General features: G+C 39.0%; 1 protein-coding gene across 4 annotated transcripts in view; it reads left to right on the top strand.

Annotated features, from left to right (window-relative positions):
* Positions 1 to 23,521, top strand: part of TMEM117 (transmembrane protein 117) — a 213,609-nt gene that overhangs the window by 15,489 nt on the left and 174,599 nt on the right. The gene's annotated exons all lie outside the window — the stretch shown is intronic.

The raw sequence follows: 23,521 nt of genomic DNA on the forward strand, positions 1-23,521 counted from the left end.
TCCCTTTCGAAGGTTCCCTCAGGCTGTCAGAGTGGCATGAAGGTCCTTCACGTATGAGACAGTGAATGTTGCAAAAACAAATGCAAAAATTTTAAAAGAAATTTAAAAAAGAAGAAAGCAAAGATTTCTGAGATTATATATCCAAACAAGAAGCAGAAATGTTCTTTATTAAGACATGAGTTAAAAAACTGTAATCAAGATTTCAGCTTTTGCACATTTTGTTGCCTGCCTGTACCACTTCTAACGTAGTAAATTCTGCATTTTCCTTTGTTTTATGGATCTATTAATTAATCAACCAGAGTGATAAAAGATATACATATTTTGCATATCCAAATTGGCCATTGAATAGGTTATGACAAACTAGATGATTTAGGTGTGATTATCAGTTGTTTATTGTTACGACTTACAAGACTTCAGAACGTAACAAACTTTATTGGTTAAACTTCTCCCATTTCTGGCTTGGTATCTGACAGTGGCCCCTCATGGATGCCAAGGAAAGATGGTGCTGATAGTTTTCCAGCCTCTAACAATTTGTTCAGATTCAAACAAAAATAGGTCTATTTTTAGGTGCCTTTGACAGTAATTCTGAAGGCAAATAATAAAGCTAGCAGTCAGCAGTAGTCTTTGTTCCTGCCTACCTGTTATTAAGAAGCGAGTTCTCTACAAATTTTCACATTTTCTCATAAACCTCCAAATGTATCAAGTTCTTCTTCCTCCCACTTGTGTTAAAGTATTGGGGAACTTGTTGATTGGCACCATTTGCCTGGAGGCCAGAAAAACTGAAATGTTTAAAAACAAGTTGTTCATTGAAAAGAGTTTCTTCTGCTGTGTCTTCCTGTATTAAATTGCCTTGAATTCCTCTTTCCTCTTTGGCATTGGGATATGATCTTTCAAAGTGGACAGCTGCTTGAAGCTCATGTATGTGCATGCTAAGTAATGTTTTCTATTTCTGGAGCACTGATGCCATGGTGCTGAGAAACACACTTCTATTTAGTACTAAAGCAAAGAGGACACCAAACCTGTGTGCAATATTCAGTCAAAGCCAAACATGCTAAACAAATAATGAAAATGAGATATTACAGCAGAGAGGACAATAGGAGATCAGGTAGGATCGAGGAAAATGTTCCTAGAGACTCACAGCAGTAAAATTTAATTTTAGTTTACGTGGAGGAAAGAGAACATGGCTAAAATTGTATTAATCCTAGCTTTAATTAAGAATAAAACACAAACGTCCTAGCTCTGTTGCTGATCTGTGGTCATAGGTGTAGGTGGAAATAAAATACGAATCTCAATTCACACTTGACAGTGTAATGTGTTGGAGTTTCATGGTGCATAAAAAGGGAAGAAGATGTGAAGACTCTTCAGAATCAATGGGAGCAAACTGCCACACTGCTGCCTGCACAGGATTGGCCTACAACTTACCTAAAAGAGTCTTACTCTCAGCATTCTGCCAACACTCATCGACACTGAAGATATGAGAACCTTTTTGTGTCAAATATTATGGTCTTGTCATACATTTGATACTAAGGTCTCATTTGATATTGTATCCTGAGGCAGTGAGTAAAAAAAAATTAGTTCTTCTGTTTCTAGCTATACTGTACAAGTTCCTTTCCATAGATCAGTTTCTCTGGATAAGAGTTTCCCCCGAAAAAGTTACACCACTTCCTGTGGAGCACGTGTTCCTCATTCACTTTGTACTGTGTGTTGTGCACTGGAAATCAGATTGATGCCTGATGCAATTCCTTTAGAAGACCAAAACTGAAACCAGGAGTTCCCACGCTACTTACATTGATGTATATTTAATCCCTCTTTTTCATTTTTATAGTTACAGACCTTATCCCTTGAGAGATATCCCATAAAGCCATCTTATAGTATTTTCTCTTGTTGAACAAAGCAAGGTAAGTACCTTCTAGCTATTTACTTGCTGTGACATACTACATAAAGGTGAAGTCCTTCATATAGACTTTTTCCTCAGAGAAGGAAGAACGTGTATTCCTAAGTTCATTAGTGTCAAAGAGGTGTCTTGAGCAGTATGAAAAGCACTATCTGTTTTGTGGCAGAATAATTCATTTTATTTTTAATCCTATATTTAATTCATAACTAGACCTCTCAAGGAGTCTCAGTGAATATTCTGTGACCACTGTAAAGACAAAATTTGTGGCTGTTTTTCCTCACTGCCATACAAGATGGATCGAATGTAATCTAACACAACATCTCTAAAATAAATACTATTTCAAAATGAGTGAAGATATTTGATTTTGTTGAAGAGGTTTGGGTTCCTTGCCCTGAAAGGGAAAACTCTTCCTCTGAAAGAGCCGGAAACATTCAGTAGCAGGACAGAGAAAGTGCTCCGTAACCTCAAGAAAATGAGTGCCAGGTACCATTTTCTGCATCTATTCCTTATCAAGGCACTAGCATCTCAAAATGGAGAGTGTTGCATTGGCTATTTGAAGGTGAACTAACAAGTTGCACATGAAGAGGGCTGGATCTGAAAGCTACATCATTGACATGTATTTATTTCTTGTTTCTTTTTCATTTTCACTCTGAGATCCAGAACTGTACAAATTATCTTCCTCATGAAAGCAGGACAGCCACACCTCTGGAGGTACTTTTCTATAACAATATCGTATTTCCCAGGGAGCACGGGTATTTTCCCTGGGAATGTTTGCCATATTAACATAAAGAGGTGAATGGAATGGGCTGTCTTCCTCAATAGCTTGCCAGCATCTTTCTCCTTTAATCATTTCCATTTTGATCATTCAGACCTATCTGGTGAATCAAACTCCAGGATTTGAGTAGTTCCCGAGCTTCTTTTGCCTCTTGCAGAAGCTTCTGCAACCTGAGGAGCTCCACCTGAGAACACTGTGTTTGCTGCTTTTGTGGTATTGAAGTTTGTGAAAAGCTAAGTAATCATATCCTCACCATAAGGAAACTTTTGCTTAGGGCTGTCCTTAGGTTTTAGTGGGTTAATAATTCACTCCTTGAGCTCTATGGATACTTTCTTCCTTAACCATCTTTCACTGGAAATGGGCATCCTACTGACAGTTGTCTAAGGTAGAAAAGCTGATGAAATGCAAGCTCTTAAAGTATACCAAAATTTTGAATTCCATAATGATTACTTCTACAGTTTGCATAAATTTCACACCTCAAAAAATCAGAATCTTACCTTAGCCAGCCTGTCCATCCTCACTGCCCTTTTCTTTCATATTTCTCACCAAAATACTATCCAATGACAAGCGACACAACTCATCAGATGGCATGCAGGCTGAAGGTTTTTATTAGAAAAACTGCAATTATTTCAGTTTTTTATTAAGGTTTTTATTGTATTTGTGAAGAGCTTCCAGAGGCAGCAAGTATACACTCAGTGGTTATCAGCTGTTACTCAGCTGAGGCTTGTATAAGGCTGTCTATGAAATATGAATTATTGCCCCTTGGATTTCCAGATACAGTTCAATATCATGAAACTGTTTTTGTGGAATTGGTGTAAATCATATGCTTATGTTTGCACAGTTGTCTTACAGTCTTTCTCAAAAATCTTGGACCCTCTTGCCTTCAGACCTCAGACAAGTGTGCAAGTGTCCCCCTAGGAGTGCATTCTGTTCCAAGATACTCAAGGAATGAGTTTTTCCTATCCTTAGATAATCACAGACTCACAGAATCATAGAATCCTTAGGGTTGGAAGGGACCTCTGAAGGCCATCTAGTCCAACTCCCTTGCAGTGAACAGAGACACCACGGCTAGATCAGGTTGCCCAGGGCCTTATCCAGCCTCACCTTGAAAGTCTCCAGGGACGGAGCATCAACCACACCACTGGGCAACCTGTTCCAGTGCCTCAACACCCTCACTGTAAAAGATTTTTGTGGCTCTTCATGAGGTGCTAGATCCACCACAGTTCTCTCAACCCATAGAAGCATAGAATGGTTTGGGGTGGAAGAGACATTTAAGATCATCTAGTTCCAAACCCCCGCCACAGGCGTGACCACCACCTACTAGACCAGGTTGCTCAAAGCCCCATCCAGACTAGACTTGAATGCCTCCAGGAAGGGGTCATCCACAACCTCTCACCTTCCAGCAAAACTAACTGGACTCCTGCTCAGCTGGGGTACTGACTGGTGAAGAAAATGTACAACAACGGGTCTGTTATTCCCATGCTGTGTTAATGGGTAGGATGTATAAGGTCCTGCTGTTGTGTGGCAGGGGCAGTTTTTGCAATTACAATCTGTGTAAACAACTGGACAGAACCACAGTTATCAGAGGAAAAGTGGCTTTGAGAAGCAATTGAAACAGATGTAATTTTCTTTCAACAGAGGAGCACCTTCTAGTGGTACTGAATGATAATGACACTTAGGTAAATAGTTTTTTTCTTTGAATAAGCAAACTTAAATATGATAGACCAAGAATAGTAATGAATGTTTCTGTACAATATTTGTAAAAAATTAAAACATTTTTCAGCAACCCCCTCCCACCAAAAAAGACCCTCTATAATTTACCAGCATTTTGTGTACACCCTAAAAATAGTGTTCTACCATGGAACCTATTCACCCTTTGACTTTTTCAATAATGAAAATTTGGGTTTGTTTTATATCTGATTGAGCTCCAGATGAAATTTGCTATGAAACCGTTATTCTTCTTTTATATTTACACAGTTTCTACTTTCACATTATTTCTAGTAAATATGTATTTCTCACTATAGCATTTGTCATAGTTGTTTAGTTTAGCAAATAATATAGTATCAAATTATTTAAAATTAAATTTTCCTAAGATACTGCTAAGTTAAGTGGATCTGGAGGTTTAGGTGATATTGTGCATTTCTACTCTTTCCACTTCCATACGATAAATACTCCTTTTTGGATTCCATCGGATAATATTACTACATAATACACATGAATGATGTGCTGCAACAAACTAGGATTAATGAGCATTGCTTATGACTGTTCCATTGCAAGAGTTTTGTAATGTCATTTATGGAAAATTCATTGTGTTCCTTGATCAAATACGAAAACTCCACTTTGAAGGCAGTTTAAAGAACACATAACTACAGTTCATATTTTTAATTCTATAAACATAATGTTCTGTTATCAAAGTAGAGAACATGACCTTTTTTACTGAATAAATTTTTCAGTATTTGGAAACTTCGGCCCACAGTTGAAGTAGGTCTTGCAACCAGTGAAAACTCACTCCAAGTCACTGTTTTTGTGCTTGCAGCACACATTAATATTGATGTAGGACTTGACTTATTGGTTTTATCCCTTCTGGCGTTCAGACAAGTGTCCTTCTGGTCACATATACACATGCTAGTTGAGAAATATATAGCATATGAAATAGTAGTTTTCACTAAATCTGAAAATGCTCAAGTCTAAGTGTGTGCCCTGAACATTCACAGTAGGCTAGAGAGCATTTTTGATTGTCACTCAAATATACATCCTCTAAGTCCCACAACACCAATTCTTTACTTGTCCTGTGCATCTGAAATGCAAACACCCTCTGTAACCTCTAGGGTACTCCTTGAGAACGGTGAGATTTATTCCCACTGTACAAAGCAGACAGCAGAATTGCAAATATTTATTGAAGATAAAATATAAAAGAAAACCCATGCTTAATCTGTGCATACTGAGGTTAAATCAGAAAACTGTCTGCTCAGATTTTCTTTCTTTCTGCATACTTTATGCCTCAGAGGGAGAGAACCTTGTGCAGAGAGCTCTTTATCTACTCACCCTTCCTAAGGCTACCCAGGAAGTCTGGACAAAAAAAAATGTACTTTGTTCTCAGCAAGAAGCGAGTCTAAATATTTCTTTTTTTTTTTTAGTTAAAAAAAGCATTGTTTCATTTCCTTCGAGACACAAATTCTTTTTATTAGATCATGTGCTATCTCCTGTGTTTGACTGACCAAGTAACTACTACAAGTACTATTTATCTCAAGAAAACGTAAATCTCTTTTCTCTCTTGCTCTCTGCTGGTCCTTGACAGCTCAGCATACATGTTTGTTGTGAACCTTACATTCCCTCCAGAGTAGCAGTGACAGTGCTGTTTGCCTTAGTCCCTTAGAAGATCAGCAGCAAAGGTCATGGTCAAACCTAAATCTCATTTAAGCTCCAGTTCAGGGTTAGTGCTGGGATGGCTGCTTTCTGTTGACCTCAGCTACCTGTGTTTGAGAGGAAAGGGCATTCCTTACTCAAATCAGTCTAAACATTTGTCGAGCACATTTGCTATTATTTAAACGTCTTTCGCTATTTACATTTAAACATATTAAACTACATATAGCACCACACTCAGGTTTCTAAGTTACATTGCCGCAGTAGTGCATTTTGGGCAACTTACCACAAAGACCATCTGTAAACCTAAAGATGCTCTTTGATGAATGAGGACAAAATCTCCTTTATTTTCTGACAAAAAATGCTTTATAAATGCTTATCTAAAAGGGCAGCATGGAAGATAGGTTGCAAGCAAACCTATTTTTTGTTAAAAATAAGATTGTGAATCACATTCAGTGCAGTGTCAGGAGAAAAGAACAAATAATTTTAAAAAAAACAGAACTAATTATTTTGACAAGTCATTGCAGGGTGTCACTGAGCTGGTATTGAGAAATAGAGATTACAGCCCTGCCCTTCAGAGTTCAACATCAGCATTATAAGGGATATAAATACTGTAAAGCTTCTTTTATTTATTGTGAAATTTGAATTCCAGAAAATTCAGAGAAGAAAATTATAGCTTCTACTAGATACTACAAATAAGATTACGAAATATATTAGAGCTCCAGAATGAGAAAAAGGAGGAGGATCATGGAATTATGTTTATAGCTCTGGCAGTTAAAAAAGCCAGTACTTAAAAACACTAAAATTTCATTAAGAATGAAGAGTACACAAATATAATTCGTACTTATATACCCTCTAAAGAAATTTTATTTGATATTCAATGAAGACATCTCAAGAGGGTATTTTTTCCCACGATCGTTTCATAACCTGGATACTGTCACATAAAGTTAAAAAATCTGCACTTCACAAACAAACACGTTGGCACTTTCTATTGCTAAGGCAGGGTTTTGAGTTGCTTCTCTACTGCAAATCGTTCTAATACACAATAGGAAATCAATATCTTTTTTTTAGAACTTTTAACTGCATCAGCACAGTTTTCTAAACCTAATAGAATAAAACCAGGAAGAGTAAAGTCTCTGGTTAAAATTACATTTAAAGACCGTGTAATGGAAATTGATAGATGCAGAAAAATGCAAAATTAAGCCTGCTTGCACATTCTAATTCTGGCAAAACTTAAGTTCTTCCTGTGTTACCTGCATTTTGCAGTTTATTCATAATAGCAGATCAAACTACTACATCCAGGTAATAGTGATGACATTAATGTGAAACAGAGAAAGATGTGATGCCTGCATGAATTCCCTGCACCATTCTGTAGAGCAGGTGGCACTGACCATTGCTAGACTGCTCTTGATTGCCTTTGGTAATCCTTTAGAGAAAAAGACCATGTCAGCTATTTCCTTGCAGCAGTAAAACTACATCTTCCTGTACTTATTTTGCGTTAAAAAGAGGAGCGTGTATTCTTATGAACAATTTTATTTTGGATATCTTTTTTCTTAGAGAAATAGCAAGCAATGCTTAAAGACTCTGGGGCATTTTAGATGCAGGCAGAGAGCAATACTTATCAAGTGCATTTGCTTCCTCTGCGGTTTCTAGTTCACACCAGGTCCATGAGACCAGCAGAATCAGGTAGGACGGGCTCCACAAGAAGACTGATGGCGATATTTTGGCTGCTAACGTTGGTCTTCTGACCAGTATTGGCAGGACTGATAGGAAACTGGAGATCCTTGGTTCCCATAATACATAATGTACTGTGTGAAGGCATCACTTTTTAAGCTAGGTCAGTAGCCGAGACCTTGAGTATGTACGTTTTGTGACATTAGGTTGCGTTTTACCTTTGAGTGCAAAAGCTGAGAAGTGCAGTTCTCCCCAGTGAAGGTTCACCTTGACCAGCTGGAGGAAGCCCTGTGAACCACGTGACGAGGAAGCAGAGTGCTTACCTGGACAGCGTGTGTCATGCTGCAGGCCGCACTGGGACCTTGGCCACCTGCGCCTGGTGCAGGGCCGGCCAGGCAGCGGTGGCAAGGCCCATGCAGAACTTGCTTCTGCCTTAGTTCCTCCAGTGGTAGAATCAGTGCAGTGATTATTTTTCCTTCTGCCTGAAGTGCATTGTCTTCCACTGGTGGAAGCAGTGTACAAAGGTGAGACATTTTATCTGCCTGTTGCACTGTTTGCCATGGCAGTTTGCCAGGTGCAGTGTTTCTGAGACTTGGAAAAGAAGAACTGATATCAGAATACATCTGTTTATGCACATTGAAGCGAGACCCCGGGTTTAGGAACATTTTAACACTGTTATTTAAACAATAAGTTTTCAGGTAGTTTTGTGCATGTATTGCCCAGGCAAATGCAGAACAGTGGGTGCCTAAAGATGGCTTACCTTACAGAGCACCTTTGGGATGTTTGTCGCTCGATTTACCTCTTCATCTTAGAATTTTTAATTTTAGAAATTTTTGTTTACAAAACAATGCTGAGTTTTACAGTAATAAATAAGAAAGTTGTTTCCTTGACCACAGCTGATCACACACATAAGCAAATCTTTCAGACCACAGGCCACTTTGCACTCATTTGATAAGTTACTAAGATGCCCATTGCTGTAATATCTCTGAATCTAGAAATGGTAAGTGAGAGCTATCCACATCCTGCAGTCAGTTCTGTAGGCTAATAAATTATTTCAACATGAACTGATGTGTTCAAACTAATTAGAACAGGCGGGCATTTAATTAGATACCATGTCCTCAGATTTAACTCAAACAATAGGCTGTGAGAAACCAGTGTTGCAACATATTTGTCTTAGTAGAAGATGTTGACTTTGGCTCTTAGCTGTTTTTTTAATTGTTTGCTTATTGTCGTAAAATGGAATAATCTGATTTCATTTTATTTGTATATGTGAAATTACCTGAGGAATATTATAATGAAACATTTTAGGAACATTTATTTCCAAATAAAAATATTACCAAGTAAATACGAACAGATGTCTTGTGGTTTTTAAGTCTTAGTTTGTAGAAAACCTTTGGTTTCATTCAGGAGAACATTAGCATTAGTTCAGTCTGGTTGAACAAAAACACTTTTAAAAAGTGAGTTTAATTGATTATTGCATCTCTTATAAGCAGAAAAATAAATATTTAGAAGCCTTTTCAGCTACTAGGGAGTATTCATAGCTGATTAGTTTGAGGAACTGCTATCTGAACTGCAGAGGGTAAGAGAGAGAATGATTTTTCCTAAGGATTTTGTGTCCTAAAGAGGACCTTTAAAGATTAACTTTAAACTCAACCCAGTACAAGGCACGTTGTGCAAGATGCCAGGCTGGGAGAACAGGCAACAGAGACACTGTGACACAGATGCTTTTTTTTTTTTTAAACAATGTCTTCATTTCTTTTATTTGGGGTTGTTTGAGAATAATCTTTTCAGAGACACAAGGTGACTTGTTTGCTTTTCTTCCTCCCATTCCCATTTGTTTGTGAACATTTTGGGACCTCTTCTGTTGATGGTTTCATTGATGGTAAACTAATGAGTTATATAAGCTTGTGGTCCGTTCCATCCAGCTGCAGAAACAGACATGGAGAGAAGGATTTTCTTTTGTAATACTCTTTATTCCGTATTTTTCTGTCTGTGGAATATAGAGAGAAGCAATGTGGAAAAGTGGATTTTATGAGAGTTTCAGAGTCCCAGTAGTGTGTCCCTTGATCTGTAGAGGAACACAGACAGCGGACTGAGGAAGACCTGCCTTAGTCCATCCTATGTAAGTGAACTAGAGGAGACTCCAGCTTTCTCCTGCTTTTCCCCAGCACAGCATATAAATCAGGGCTACCATCCATACTGCTTTTATCTCTTGCTCATATCCTTGGAAGTCAGGGAGGATCAAAGGATATGCAGCAGAAATCAGTATTGTTTCGATATGTGCTATGTCATGGCAATTTTTATCTTTTGACTTGGCTGACATCTGGAAAACCAGTTCCCTGCCTCTTTGCTTCTGCTGTCCTTTCCTGATCACTGGGCACAGCACTTAGAGCTCTCTTTGATGCTCTCCCAGGCCCATGATGGCAACTGCTGGCATTGTTCTGTCATGTGTGCCTTAGACCATGCAGCTCTTTGGTAGGGTAATGCTGACAGAAAGTGAATAGCAGCTCATTTTGCATCTTTTTATCTATATACTTCAAAATTCAGCCACATAGAGACAATGAAGGTAATTCTTCAGTTAAATGCGTTTTATGTTCTGATTACCTGACCAGAATGAAATTTCTGTCTTACAGAAGACTTTCTTTGAGTCAGACTCTCACAATGACTTTCCTATAACAGACTAAGACTACACTAGTAGTTTTAGTTTTCCTTTTTATGTACTGAATCCCAGGTAGAGAAACCCATGACTTTGCAATCCACATTAATGCTGCTTGTACAAGGCCTATGAGTTGTGGAAGGGTTATCTGTGAAGCTTTCTAATTACTGAGCCTGACCTTGTTGCAGGTTTCTGATTCCACTCTTTATTTGAAATTTTTAATTTGATTCTCACAAACTTTGGGTACTTGTGACCACAGACTGCATTCACAGGTGTTATGAAGGCAGCAGTTTTAAGAGAAAACAGTTTCTTTTTTTTTTTCCAGAGATGAAGAAACAACTTTGATAAGGTTTTTCACAGTTTCTTCTGAATTTAATGCTTATTTCCTCATTAACAACAGGACTCCTTTCTAATGATACTAACATGATATGTAGTAGTAACACTGACATCTGTATAGTAGACAGTATGCAGTCCAGAAAAACTTATTTTGATGTTGATTTTGCAGGGAAACAAAAAAAAAAAAAAAAAAACTCTGTTGAAAATCAATACTGAAGCAGGGAAAGGAGAAAGAAAGTGTTTCAATGGCTTTAAAGATAGAATAATTGATAAAATGGCAAGTGTTTGATTTTGGAAATTGTTAATGTTTGAAACTTGGCAGTGCAATCCAGAGGGAGCAATAAACTCATTTAGCCCAGAGCTTCACAATTATCTCTCCTGTTCTTCACTTTCTCATGATGAGAGCACCTTTGTCACTAAATGGCACTGATATCATTTCTGTATCAATCTGAGATGTAAGCATATAGAGGAGTCGATAGTGGCCAGTGTGTACCCATTTAGAGATTAACAAACTCTCTTTAAGGAGTCAGTGCATTGCGAACAACCCTGTCATGTTTACAATAGTCAGTTCATACGTAAAGTAGATGAAGGTGAATATTTTTTCTTCTAAAATACTGGAAAAATAGGGATTAAGAATTGGTTGGCTGGACACAGACAAAGGCTTGTGATTAATGGTTCTATGTCAGAGTGGAGGCCAGTCACAAGTGGTGTCCCTCAGGGGTCGGTCTTGGGACGGGTGCTCTTCAACATCTTTATCAATGACATAGACAATGGCATCAAGTGCACTCTCAGCAAGTTTGCAGAGGACAACAAGCTGAGCGGTGCAGTCGATACATTGGAGGAAAGGGAAGCCATCCAGAGGGACCTGGACAGGCTGGAGAAGTGGGCCCACGTGAACCTAATGAGGTTCAACAAGGCCAAATGCAAGGTGCTGCACTTAGGCCAGGGCAATCCCTGGTATTTATGCAAACTGCTCCTTGAGAGCAGCCCTGCAGAGAAGGACTTCGGGGTCCTGGTGGACGAGAAGCTGGACATGAGCCAGCAGTGTGCACTGCCCGGAAGGCCAACTATATTCTGGGCTGCATTAAAAGAGGAGGGGACAGCAGGGAGAGGGAGGTGATTGTCCCCCTCTCCTCGGCTCTTGTGAGGCCCCATCTGGAGTGCTGCATCCAGGCCTGGGGCCCCCAGCACAAGAAAGGTGCAGAGCTCTTGGAATGGTTCCAGAGGAAGGCCACTAAGATGATCAGAGGGCTGGAACACCCCTCATATGAAGAAAGGTTGAGGGAACTGGGCTTGTTTAGCTTGGAGAAGAAAAGGCTCTGGGAAGACCTCATTGTGGCCTTCCAATACTTGAAGGCAGTGTATAAACAGGAGGGGGTACAACCGTTTACAAGGGTAGATAGTGATAGGACAAGGGGAAATGGTTTTAAACTAACACCGGGGAGATTTGGGTTAGATATTAGGAGGAAATTTTTCACTTAGAGGATGGTGATGCGCTGGAACTGGTTGCCCAGAGAGGTTGTGGATGCCCCATCCCTGGAGGCATTCAAGGCCAGGCTGGATGTGGCTCTGGGCAGCCTGGTCTAGTGGTTAGTGACCCTGCACACAGCAGGGGGTTTGAAACTAGACGATTATTATGGTCCTTTTCAACCCAGGCCATTCTATGATTCTATGATCATCAAGGGTTTAAGAGCAGCTCTTAACAATTAGGTGAGTATGTAACTCACCGGAATAGAATATAGACACACAATTTACAGTAAGATCCTCATATATATACACATCTAAACATATTTAAAGTATTTCAGATGATCAAGACTTGTTCCTTCATTTCACATCACAGTTATAAAGAATTAGGAAAACAATCTTCTAGATATTATATATACACGTATATTTACTCAATACAACTGAAAAATTCGACAAGTGAGATTTAATGTCAGTGCAGAATTATACTAGTTTTTCATACATATACGAGAATAAAATCATACTAAAATTATGAAAATGAAAAGGACATGATACAAAGTGTATGTAAAAGTACGTTGTCACTAGTAACTTCTGAAAATAAAGCTGTCTTGCCCACTGATGTATGGCCTTTAATAATTAATAAGACATTTTGTGAGACTTGGGTAGAAAGCACATAGTTGAATATGAAGGACAACTGTCTATATATGTTGGGTGAACACCTATATAATGACTCTTGAAGATAGATATTCTTCAATGACTATACATTGTGCTGTTTTAGTATGGAAAGCCAGCTATACCTTAGACTGTCCTGAAACTGATGCTGAGACCCTAAATTAACAAGGAAAAAGCAATGTTGCATAGCAGGCTTCTTCCCACAGCTCAGCCACTTCAGTGTTTCAGAACTTTTCCTTTGCATAGTTCTCCCTGTTCATTAGTTAAGAGTTCACTGTAGAACGACGTACTTCTCTGAAGCAGAACAATTAAGAGAAACAGCTGTAATTGCCCAAGGTTTGCGAGGCACCATTGGTGTGCTTATACTATCGGTCTGAAGACACTGCTGCATAAGAAAAACCTTCAGCAAGCTCTTCAGTTCTTGCTTGTTTGCTTCATAAGCAGACTCACTATGGCTCTGACTATTTCAGGGGCTTTACCTTATTACTGATATTTTGTTTGTTTTTTTTTGGAAATCTGCTGCATTTATCCAGGTTATTGAGGCTCTACTGCCAGTGCCAGAGGAACTTTAGTGCAAGTAGCATTACAGTTAAGTACTTGTAGTAGGCCTCTCTACAAATGCTCAGGAAGTTCAGCTGTTAACTTCACGATTCTTACTAATTGCGTAATCCAGGCACAATAGTACTTACAAAGATATGAAAAAATAATTAACGGAAACTATAAGGAGGCTCCTCAACACAGTTTACTCATAGACTTCCTGTATTTCTCTGACCAAGAACTAAAGCAGATTCTTAGTGCTTTCATTCATTGTTCATTCGTATCAGATGTACATATGGGGAAGATGCGCTACATCATAATAAATTAAGGTATATTTATGACAATAATATTTAAAGTACATATAATAGCATTTATTTTCCAGTAGATGTACATGTTAACTTTTACTCTACATTGCTGTCTATTCTTGCCTACTCAAGAGATTGCTGTGCTATACAGATGAAATTTTAAACTGTTCTGATGGTACAGAGCTAAATGGGTAGGAAGAGATGCATGTCTTTGTAAATTGACATTTAAGTCACTGTTCTTGGGGACAGAGCAATGTCCCTTACCCTCCGTGTTAGATAGCAGCAGCATTGGCATTTGGGATGACATTTTATATTTTTAATTTTTTGATAGAATGTCTTGTTTGCTACTGTAAAAATGATTGGATCAAGGCAGCTGTTGATGCTGCAGATGATCTCTGTGATTTGATAAACTGCGATTAATGTGCTTATGCTCTCAGAGGATGGTTGACAACAAGTTTTGTAAATTAGTATCACCATCATCATAATGTGATAAGGTGTGAAAGAAACAGCAAATACAATCATAGCAGCTGAAATCAGTAAAAGAGGCCTAATAATTCTATTTCTTCTTTGCTGCCTTTTACAGAGTTGTAGTAATGCTTTGAGAGTCAACATATAACATGTAAAGATGACTGTGACTGGAATTAGGAATCGCAATACAATCTTGGAGAGTATGAATGGCACTTCAAATTGTAAAGGTTCTGTAATGTCATCTTGGGAATTTGTGCTGTCATGTTGTCTTCCAGCCTCAATTGCACAGAAGATCTCTGGCACTGATGCAACAACTATGAAGATCCATACAGCAGCAGTACAAAACATGGCCTTTCCTTTGTTCCACCATGTTAATGAAGTGATAGGATGGACAGCACCTAAGTATCTGTCAAAACTGATAAGTGTCAAGAAGTAGACACTTCCATAGATATTAATACTAAAAAATAGCCTTATGATGTAAAAAAATGTTTCGCTGAGATAGTTATCTGATTTCTGGAGACTGTGATATACTGAAAAAGGTGCCATGAGAATCCAAGTGAGGTCACACAATGCCAAATTGAATAGAAATATGCTGTTGGTAGTCCAGGTCTTCACGCAGTACACATAATGTCGAAGGGCAAGTATGTTGCCTAGAAATCCCACTATCAGCGTAAAAAGGCAAACCAGAATCAGGAAATAACAGTACCACTCCAGCTTAGGATGGTTGTTGCAAATGGAAATAGTGCATGTACCATTTGTCATCTTTCTGTGGAGCAGGCCTGAAGGAGAAAAAGAGACCAACACATTTAAAATAATAGTTAAAGATATTGAATTTACAATTCAAAACTTTTTAGTTAAATCCAGTATATTTGAACTGGTGAAAGAATTTAGAATATGGGATGTACAGGCTCTCCTCTATCTGAAAAAAATGCAAATTCCAAGTAGGCAACACTTAAAGCTTACTATACAGCAACGCCATCAAAGGCAGAACTTCACAAACCTTTACAAAAACCCTTATATTCTGCCCTATCTAATATTTAGTGTAATGCATGATAGATGATGATAGAAAAAAGGCATGCATCCTTAGTAACAGTAGATTCCCTTCGCCAACTAATACATCTGTGCCTAGCTTTGCAGGAAACATAGGGAAGAGCAGAAGGATAATAAATGGCCACACTCACTCCACGCTTGCTTTGACTGGCTTGGGTATCTGTACTGGGCCTGGAGGCACTTGTAATATGGGCAGCTGTGCAGCGGGCTGCAACTGAGATCCAGAAGACAGAATCAAAACAAATCAGGCTGTGCTGAAGGCAACACCAACATTTCTATCCAAGGCAGAAAACAAAATCACAGAATCACAGACTCACAGAATTGTAGGGGCTGGAAGGGACCTCTAGAGATCATCAAGTCCAACCCCCCTGCGAAGCAGGCTCCCCAGGCCAGGTTGAATGGGTAGGTGTCCATGTGGGTCTTGAACATCTCCAGAGAAGGAGACTCCACAACCTCTCTGGGCAGCCTGTTCCAGTGCTCCGTCACCCTCACTGTGAAGAAGTTCTTATGCACATTTGTGCAGAACTTCCTATGCTTCTGTTTGTGGCCATTTCCCCTTGTCCTATTGCCGCGCACTGCTGAAAAGAGTCTGGCCTCAACCCTTTGCCTCCCACACCTTAGATATTTATAAATATTAGTCATATTCCCTCTGAGTCCTCTTTTCTCAAGGCTGAAGTGACCCAGGTCACTCAGCCTTTCCTCATAAGAGAGGTACTCCAGGCCCTTTATCATATTTGTGGCCCTCTGCTGGACTCTCTCCAGGTCTTTTTTTCACCTGGGAGCCCAGAACTGGACACAATACTCCAGGTGAGGCCTGATCAGGGCAGAGCAGGGGGGGAGGATCACCTCCCTCAACCTGCTGGCCACGCTCTTTTTAGTGCACCCGAGGATGCCATTGGCCTTCTTGGCTACCAGGGCACACTGCTTGCTCGTGGCAAACCTGTCATCCACCTGGACCCCCAAGTGCCTCCCTGCAGAGTTCTTCTCCAGCAGATCATGTCCAACCTGTATCAGTGCATGCGGTTATTCCTCCCTAGGTGCAAGACTCTACACTTGCTCTTGTTAACCCTCATCAAGTTCTTCTCTGCCCAACTCTTCAGCCTGTCCAGGTCACGCTGAATGGCAGCACAGACTTCCGGCATGTCAGTCTTTGCAGAGAAGACAGAAACAAAGAAGGTGCTCAGTATCTCTGCCTTCTCGGCATCCCCTGTTACCAGAACACCCCCCTCATTCAGCAGGGGACCCACATTTTCCCTAGTCTTCCTCTTACTGTTGACATACTTAAAAAAAAAAAGCCTTTCTTATTATCCTTTATCTCTTTTACCAGATTCAATTCCAGGTTAGCTTTAGCCTTCCTCGTCACATCCCTGCAGACCTTGAAAACATTCCTGTATTCTTCCCTAGTGGAAATGCTGTTTTGTTGTTGTGTGCATTATTTTTGTTGGCATTCTTCTCTAAACGGATGTTCCAGGCCAAAACCATTGTGCTTTTGATAGGGCTAGAAAGAGTTCATTTTGTCTCAGTTGTTATTGCCCAGTATCTATCAGCGCCTGTTATGGGTAATTTGGAATATAGATCTGCGATGTGTTTTTCAAAGCAAGGTTTTCATGCTTGCAAAGACTCACCTTTAATCCCAAAGATTTTGAACTCCTAATTAAAACATAAATGAAGGCTGTTTTACCAGAGTGAACTTTCACCAATTTCATTTGTCATGTTTCTAGAACTTCTCTCCAAATGATAAAAGGGAACAGATTGCCCAGAGAGGCTGTAGGTGCCCCATCCCTGGAGGCATTCAGGGCCAGTTTGGATGGGGCCCTGGGCAGCGTGATCTGGTGGATGGCAGCCCTTCCTACAGCAGGTATGTTGGAACTAGATGGTCTTTAAGGTCCCATTCCAACCCAAGCCATTCTTTGATTCAATGATTCTATGAGTCAGTGATTCTATTTTAATCTGCAAGGTCTGTCCAAGTTGGAACTTTGCATGAGGGCCATAAAAAGAGCCATTTAGAAAACAGAATCCTCTACAGTGCTTGATGGGAAGGTGGGATAAAATTTTACTCAACATTTACTCACTTTACATAGAAGGAAGAGCTCTTTTCCACAAAGTTATTGATTCCCTGAAAATTTTCTAACAGCTTCAACTGTAAGGTTGATAGTAGTGCTTCTTTGGAACATGATGTTTTGCTTTCGTATATTCCTTAATATTAGTTTTCCAAAGATGTGTCCACAGACATAGTCCAAAATATAAAAGTAAGAGCTATGACCTGCTAAATAGAGACTGCAATATTGTGTTTACAAATTCATGGCTCACCCAGGTAGCATAATTATGAAAAATTAGTTCAAACTGTACTGAATAAAATTACAAAGGAAAGTTATTTCTATAGAAGTTAAGGAACAAAAGCAGTCAAATGACTTTCCAGAAAGACTGAAGGCCATGTGGTCAACTCCTGGTGTTTGTAAGAGGTTGGAAGTATTTGTTATTTAAATGCGTTAAGTATTGAAGCACTGTACTTTAGCTTGGGGTAACAGAACTCTTTCCCTATACTCCTCCACAGCCTTTATGGTTATCAAATTTTGTATAATTTTTTTCCTCAACCAAAGTTTATAAGATGAATACATAAATTCTTAATGTAGTGATTGTAGCAACCTAGTAAGTACAATACTATTAAGTAACGTTTACTTTACAATGTGTTCAGTTAAAATGAGTTTTAATATGTATAGGAAAGTTATCTTTTCCTAGAATCATCTTGGCTAAATCTCACTTGTGCTTTGAATTAAACTGTATTTCCTACCTCTCTGCCTTCCTTTTAAATAATTATGAATCAAGGCAGTAAGCATTTGATTCTAATTATGTTGGCAGCACAAATAAGCCCTAAACTGGCTACAAAAAAACATGTCTGTAGCTTCAGGAGACAGTTGTAATGCCAGGGATTCCTGATCTCATCAAGCTCCTGGAAGAGGATGGTAGGTCAATCTAAACTGGAGTGACTGCTATGCCATCTGATCCACTTTGCTGTAAGTTGACTGTATATATAGCCTGGTAACTGTGTTAGGGCAATTACAGACTAGAACTAATAAATCCCCTATCCTCTTCCTCACCTTGTGTTTACTAGACTGCGCTCTGACTTGAGCTACATGGAGTTAGTTACTTATCTGGAGGTGATGGAACTACATACCTTGGTAAGATGAATTTGGAGATCAAAGACATTAGGAAATATGATTGCATTTTTTGTGTGTGTTTTCCATGCTCTTTGAATTTCCCTTGAATCTCTTTGTAGGCATTTTCCTTGAATTCCATCAACCTTGGTGTTCATATTTGGATTTTCTGAAGTATTCTCACTGTTTCTTATTTATTCATTGTATTACAGTAGAACTTAGAGGCCATAACCAAGACTGGATTTCTGAAACACCGTGCATTGCAATTGGGGTGAATGACTTACAGCCTATCATACAGTATGGACATAGTCAAACAGGTTCAAATTAAAAAGAACCTTTTCCTAGATGATGTAATAAGCAAGAGAAGGACACAAGCAGTTTGACGCTAAGCTTAGTGCTATAATAAGACCTCTTGGTCTTCCACTAGAAGAATGTAAAGAATTCTCTACAAGCAGAGCCCAATTTCACTGTACTTGCATAGACATCATCAGCATGCACTGCTATATCCTGAGACCACTGGAGCTATGCCGGTGCCCAGTAGATCTGCATGTGTGCTGTAATAAGTTTCAGGGGTGACATGCTTTTTTATATCGGACAATGGCAAGTTTTCTGTCTACTTTCTAAGCACTAACAAAATAATAAGCTACCAGACGTGACTAGATTCTAGTCCAGAATTTAGTGTCTGTAGCTTAAGAAAACTTTATCTTTTTGAACATTACTGTGTTCACAGCAAAGTCCATGTATTCTTAAAAAAAGCCAAGTAACATACATACACACATCGTAGCAGAGACAGAATTAACAAGAGCACCATGACATTGTCCTGTGACAGAGAATTTGCAGCTAGTGCATAATTAAGAATGGATTTGCCAGTCTTTGGTGAAAGTAGGATTGGATACAATTTTTTGATCAGGCTCAATATTGACTGTGACTGATGAGCTGGTTTACTTGCTGTATTTTTGCAGTGTCCGAAATCCTGAACTAGTTCTCTTTGTTCCCCTTGTACCCATGATATGGTCTCCAAAGTCTTGGAGTAGGTAGAAGACTGTGTTTGAGTAAAAAATGAATTTTTGAGGCAACTTCTTTTGGAGCTGAGAAGTACTATATCATTGTAGAGAATCTAATAGTCCTTTATATGACATTTAACATTTCCAAAGTTCCATTAGGTTTACTAAGTTTGTTTGTTTTAATCTACTTTCACATGCGTAAATGTATTTTTATTCTTCCCCATCACACCAGTGGTTTGATTTTTTATTTTTTTTTACATATATAACAAGTTCAAAATAAAAAAATAATTTGGCCTGAGGTAAAAGGTTAGACTGAGTTAACCATTTATTTTACGCAATTTTATTCCTTATCCACTATTTTTTTGCCCCTTACTCCTTTTTGCTTGCTCTTTATAGCAAATGCTCTGATTTTACAAAAACTGTTTCCTTTGGGTTATTCTGAGAATTCTGCTGCTTGTTTGCAACTGTATTAAATCTAGTGCAAAACTATCCCAGTTACCATTTACGTTTCCACACTTCTATCTGTTCTATCTATTGTCCTGCCTATTTTTGGTACATATGTTCTCAAAGTGTACCCTTTTATCTCATCTTATAAAATTAAAAATGAGTGTATGAGGGTCCTAGATTTTTTTATACAAATATCAGGCATTATTTGCATTTTTTTACTTTAATATCTTACCTGATTGTTAATCATGCATTCCCTTTTTACATTCAACTCTGTTGATATGGCAGGATATAATGATTTGTGAGTATTAAGTGAAGCTTTGTACATAGTTTAGTTCATAGTTTAGTTCAACTCCATTTGTGATATACATATTAGTGAAATTCAGACAATAAGTAATATAAAGCCATATTTATATACAGTTAGGTAAGTATGTTGTGCTAATATTCGGTTCCTTTCTTCCTAATGACTCAGTCTGCATTGTGATTAAGCTGCTATTTCTTTCATTAAAAAATGATGTTCATTTACTTTAGAGTTAACGAAATCCCATATGGCAAACGAACTACAGTAAAGGGATAGTTAAGGTTTACAAAATTGCCTACCAAAGACAGTAGTCGTCAAAAAGTACTTCGAACAGTATGAAATGTATACATATTTGTATGTACTAATCAGAATGTAGTAGCTAAGTACAAAAATATATTACTGTGGAGAATACAGGTGGGATGAATACTTAATAAGATTATTTTTCTCTTACCTGTTTTAGAAACGTTGCCATCATCTATTTTACAGAAGTCTAGATTCCAGGCTGTGCTTTTCCTCTCCATTAATCTGGATCTTCTAAAATCGCAATTCTATTTTGCAAGTACCACTTTTAATCCAAGGTTTTGGTAATATTCCATAGGCAAAGGGCATCTCTTCCGAGAGCAGTTGTCAAACTGCATGAGAGAGAACTTTTATCATGATGCCCCTCCTCTCAGTCAGGGTAAATTGCTACTTAACATAGCAGCCTCCACTCATTTTTCAGGGAAAAACAGACTTATTACAAATCCAGGCTAGCTCAGTCTGGGGCATTCATTGGTTCTAGCATGAAAGAGAAGGGTGGAGGGGCTTGGGGCATGTGTGTACATTTGCACTTTCGTTCCCCCTTCTTCACTGTCAGAATTGCTGCCTCACTACAGAAATGGGCAGCTCTCACCCCACCGCAGAGGTTGGGTAGGAAAGGAATGGGCTGGATGAGACTGAGAGGTTCAGGAAAGGAAAGGTGCAATGGGAGTAGGCATAAAGAAGGTCTGGAAACTGGGTAGAATGATCTTATTTGGACAGGTGGTCTACAGGAAACCTAAAGAAGTGAAAAACTTTTGTGTTTATGACAGTGAAGAAGGACTGAGAGAAAAAATTAAGAGGAGAAGAAAGAAACGAAAGCTAGCCCAGGAAAAATATGTTCCTGAAGAAAACAGGACAAAAGTTTCACCTATCACGAGTGATGAGAGTAAGTGGAGTTTTTTTTTGAATGACTAGGCATAGCAGTGTGCTGTGCAAAATGCATTCATTGCAGAATGAGAAGTGAACCCACGATTAAAGAGCCTACATTTGAGTACTTTCACACTCCTGTTTAGGTCATTAATTACTGAAAATAAATAGCCTTTACAAAAGTAGGAAATGTTAAAACCAAGTATAAACTACAAAAAGCAGGATAAGGAGAGTGTTGTACTGCAGTAAGACTACATTGAGAGGACAAGAAAATCAGTCTTGCTCTGATAGAATTGTGATATTACATTTGTGAAATGACAAGAACATTACTATGAGAAGCAATCAGCTCAAACACTCCAGAGAACACTTTGTTCTCTGTGTTGCAATGACAACTTTTAGTGTACATTTCTGGCAAGGAAAGGAATAATTACACTGTAAGTATGGCTGTAAGCTCTGTTCTGTTTTGTGATATGGTTCTTTTACATTACCACTTACAGGTTTTGAGACCTTGTGATAACATGTAGCAAAAGTCAGCAGTGTAAGAAAGAGGATAATACTATCTTCCATTTGAGCTGATAGTAAAAGATTTGTTTGTAAAATGATGAGAAGGTAGAAGTTGGATTCTATATCTGACAGCAATTGCCTAGTCATTCCAGCTGAACAGCTCACTATTATTGAAGTCTAAGCCCTTCGATGTACTTCTAGAAGCTTAGACCTTTTCAGAGTTGCCATTAAATAGGTAGCAGTACTCACAAAAAAGGGCAACAATGAGTTTGCATGGGATAATCTCAATTTTATTGCAAGTAGGGGTGATTATTTACTTATTTACTACCCATATGTTTTTGTGTACTTTCGGGCTTAAGTAAGAGTTGTCTTTGACTCAAGGGATCTCTTTTCTTATGGTACCTGGAGAATCCCTTTAGTCCAGGCAATTTCTTTAATTCTCAACTGGTCCTGCAGTCATCTGCTCCGAAAAGCACAAAATCTCTTTTTCTCATGAGTCCAAATGTCCTAAATCTTCCACTTCTATTCTGTATTTGTGTTTTTCAAAGCTAGGCCAACACATATGATGATTTATCTATTATCATGACATTGTATTTGAACTGACTGTGTCAACAGTCAGTGGAAAAAGGGAGCCAACCATCAAGATCTAATGACTTTGTTTTTACTGCTCAAGAAACAACTGGCAGGAAATGATAGATATCACAGCCTAAAGTTCCTATGAAGCCTCTCAATTGATAGACTTGTTTCTCAGAACGCTGGGCAAATGCCAGTAAAGGTAACTTTCACCTTGACTTCTAGACTAATTCCATGAGATTTTCCCTGCTGTGGTGTTAGTTTTAGAATGTTAGGATTCAGCAATTTCTAGAAAATGGGATGGCTTACTTTATGCATTTGCTCTTCCTGACCATCACTCTTTCCCACTTCTGCACAGATTTACAGCGCTGCTGTTCATTCTCAGTGTCAGCAGGTTGATGGAACTAATTCAATTGGAAGAAAAAGGTGGAATTATAATTTTTTCTAGATGGGTTGTTTCCCTGCTCTTGTTCACTTGTGCATACCTGCTTAGCCTGCTCTGCCAGCAGGAGAGTAGACTGGGTACAGGTGTTAAAAATAGGAGCAGGGAAATAATGAAGGCTGTTTAACCAGCATGTAGGATTGCATATGGTATATATAAAACAACAGCCACTTTTCAGTCAGGTACCACAGGCATGGTGTGAATTCCTTCAGAGGTCCAGTTTAATGATTTAGTCTGTAGAATCAGAATCTAAACTGGTTTGTCACCAAATCAGTTTGTTGGAAACAACCTTGTAATTTTGTAGGAAAATTCTCTGTTCATGGCTGAACTGAAAAAGACATGTTTGGCTGCATGATACTAAACCTCCTTCTATGATCGAGTGCCCTGCCTGGCGGATGAGGGAAAGGCTGTTGATGTGGTCTACCTAGACTTCAGCAAAGCCTTTGACACTGTCTCCCACAGTATTTTCCGGGAGAAGCTGGCAGCCTGTGGCTTGGACAGGTACACCCTTTGCCGGGTAAGGAGCTGGCTGGAGGGCTGGGCCCAGAGAGTGGTGGTGAATGGAGTTAAAACCAGCTGGTGACCAGTCACGAGTGGTGTTCCCCAGGGGTCGATGCTGGGGTCTGTCCTCTTCAATATCTTTATTGATGACTGGGATGAGGGCATTGAGAGCACCCTCAGTAAGTTTGCAGACGACACCAAGCTGGCAGGAAGTGTTGATCTGCCTGGGGGTAGAGAGG

The sequence above is a fragment of the Numida meleagris genome, chromosome 1 (assembly GCF_002078875.1).
Source record: "Numida meleagris isolate 19003 breed g44 Domestic line chromosome 1, NumMel1.0, whole genome shotgun sequence".
In the NCBI taxonomy this organism is placed as follows: Eukaryota; Metazoa; Chordata; class Aves; order Galliformes; family Numididae; genus Numida; species Numida meleagris.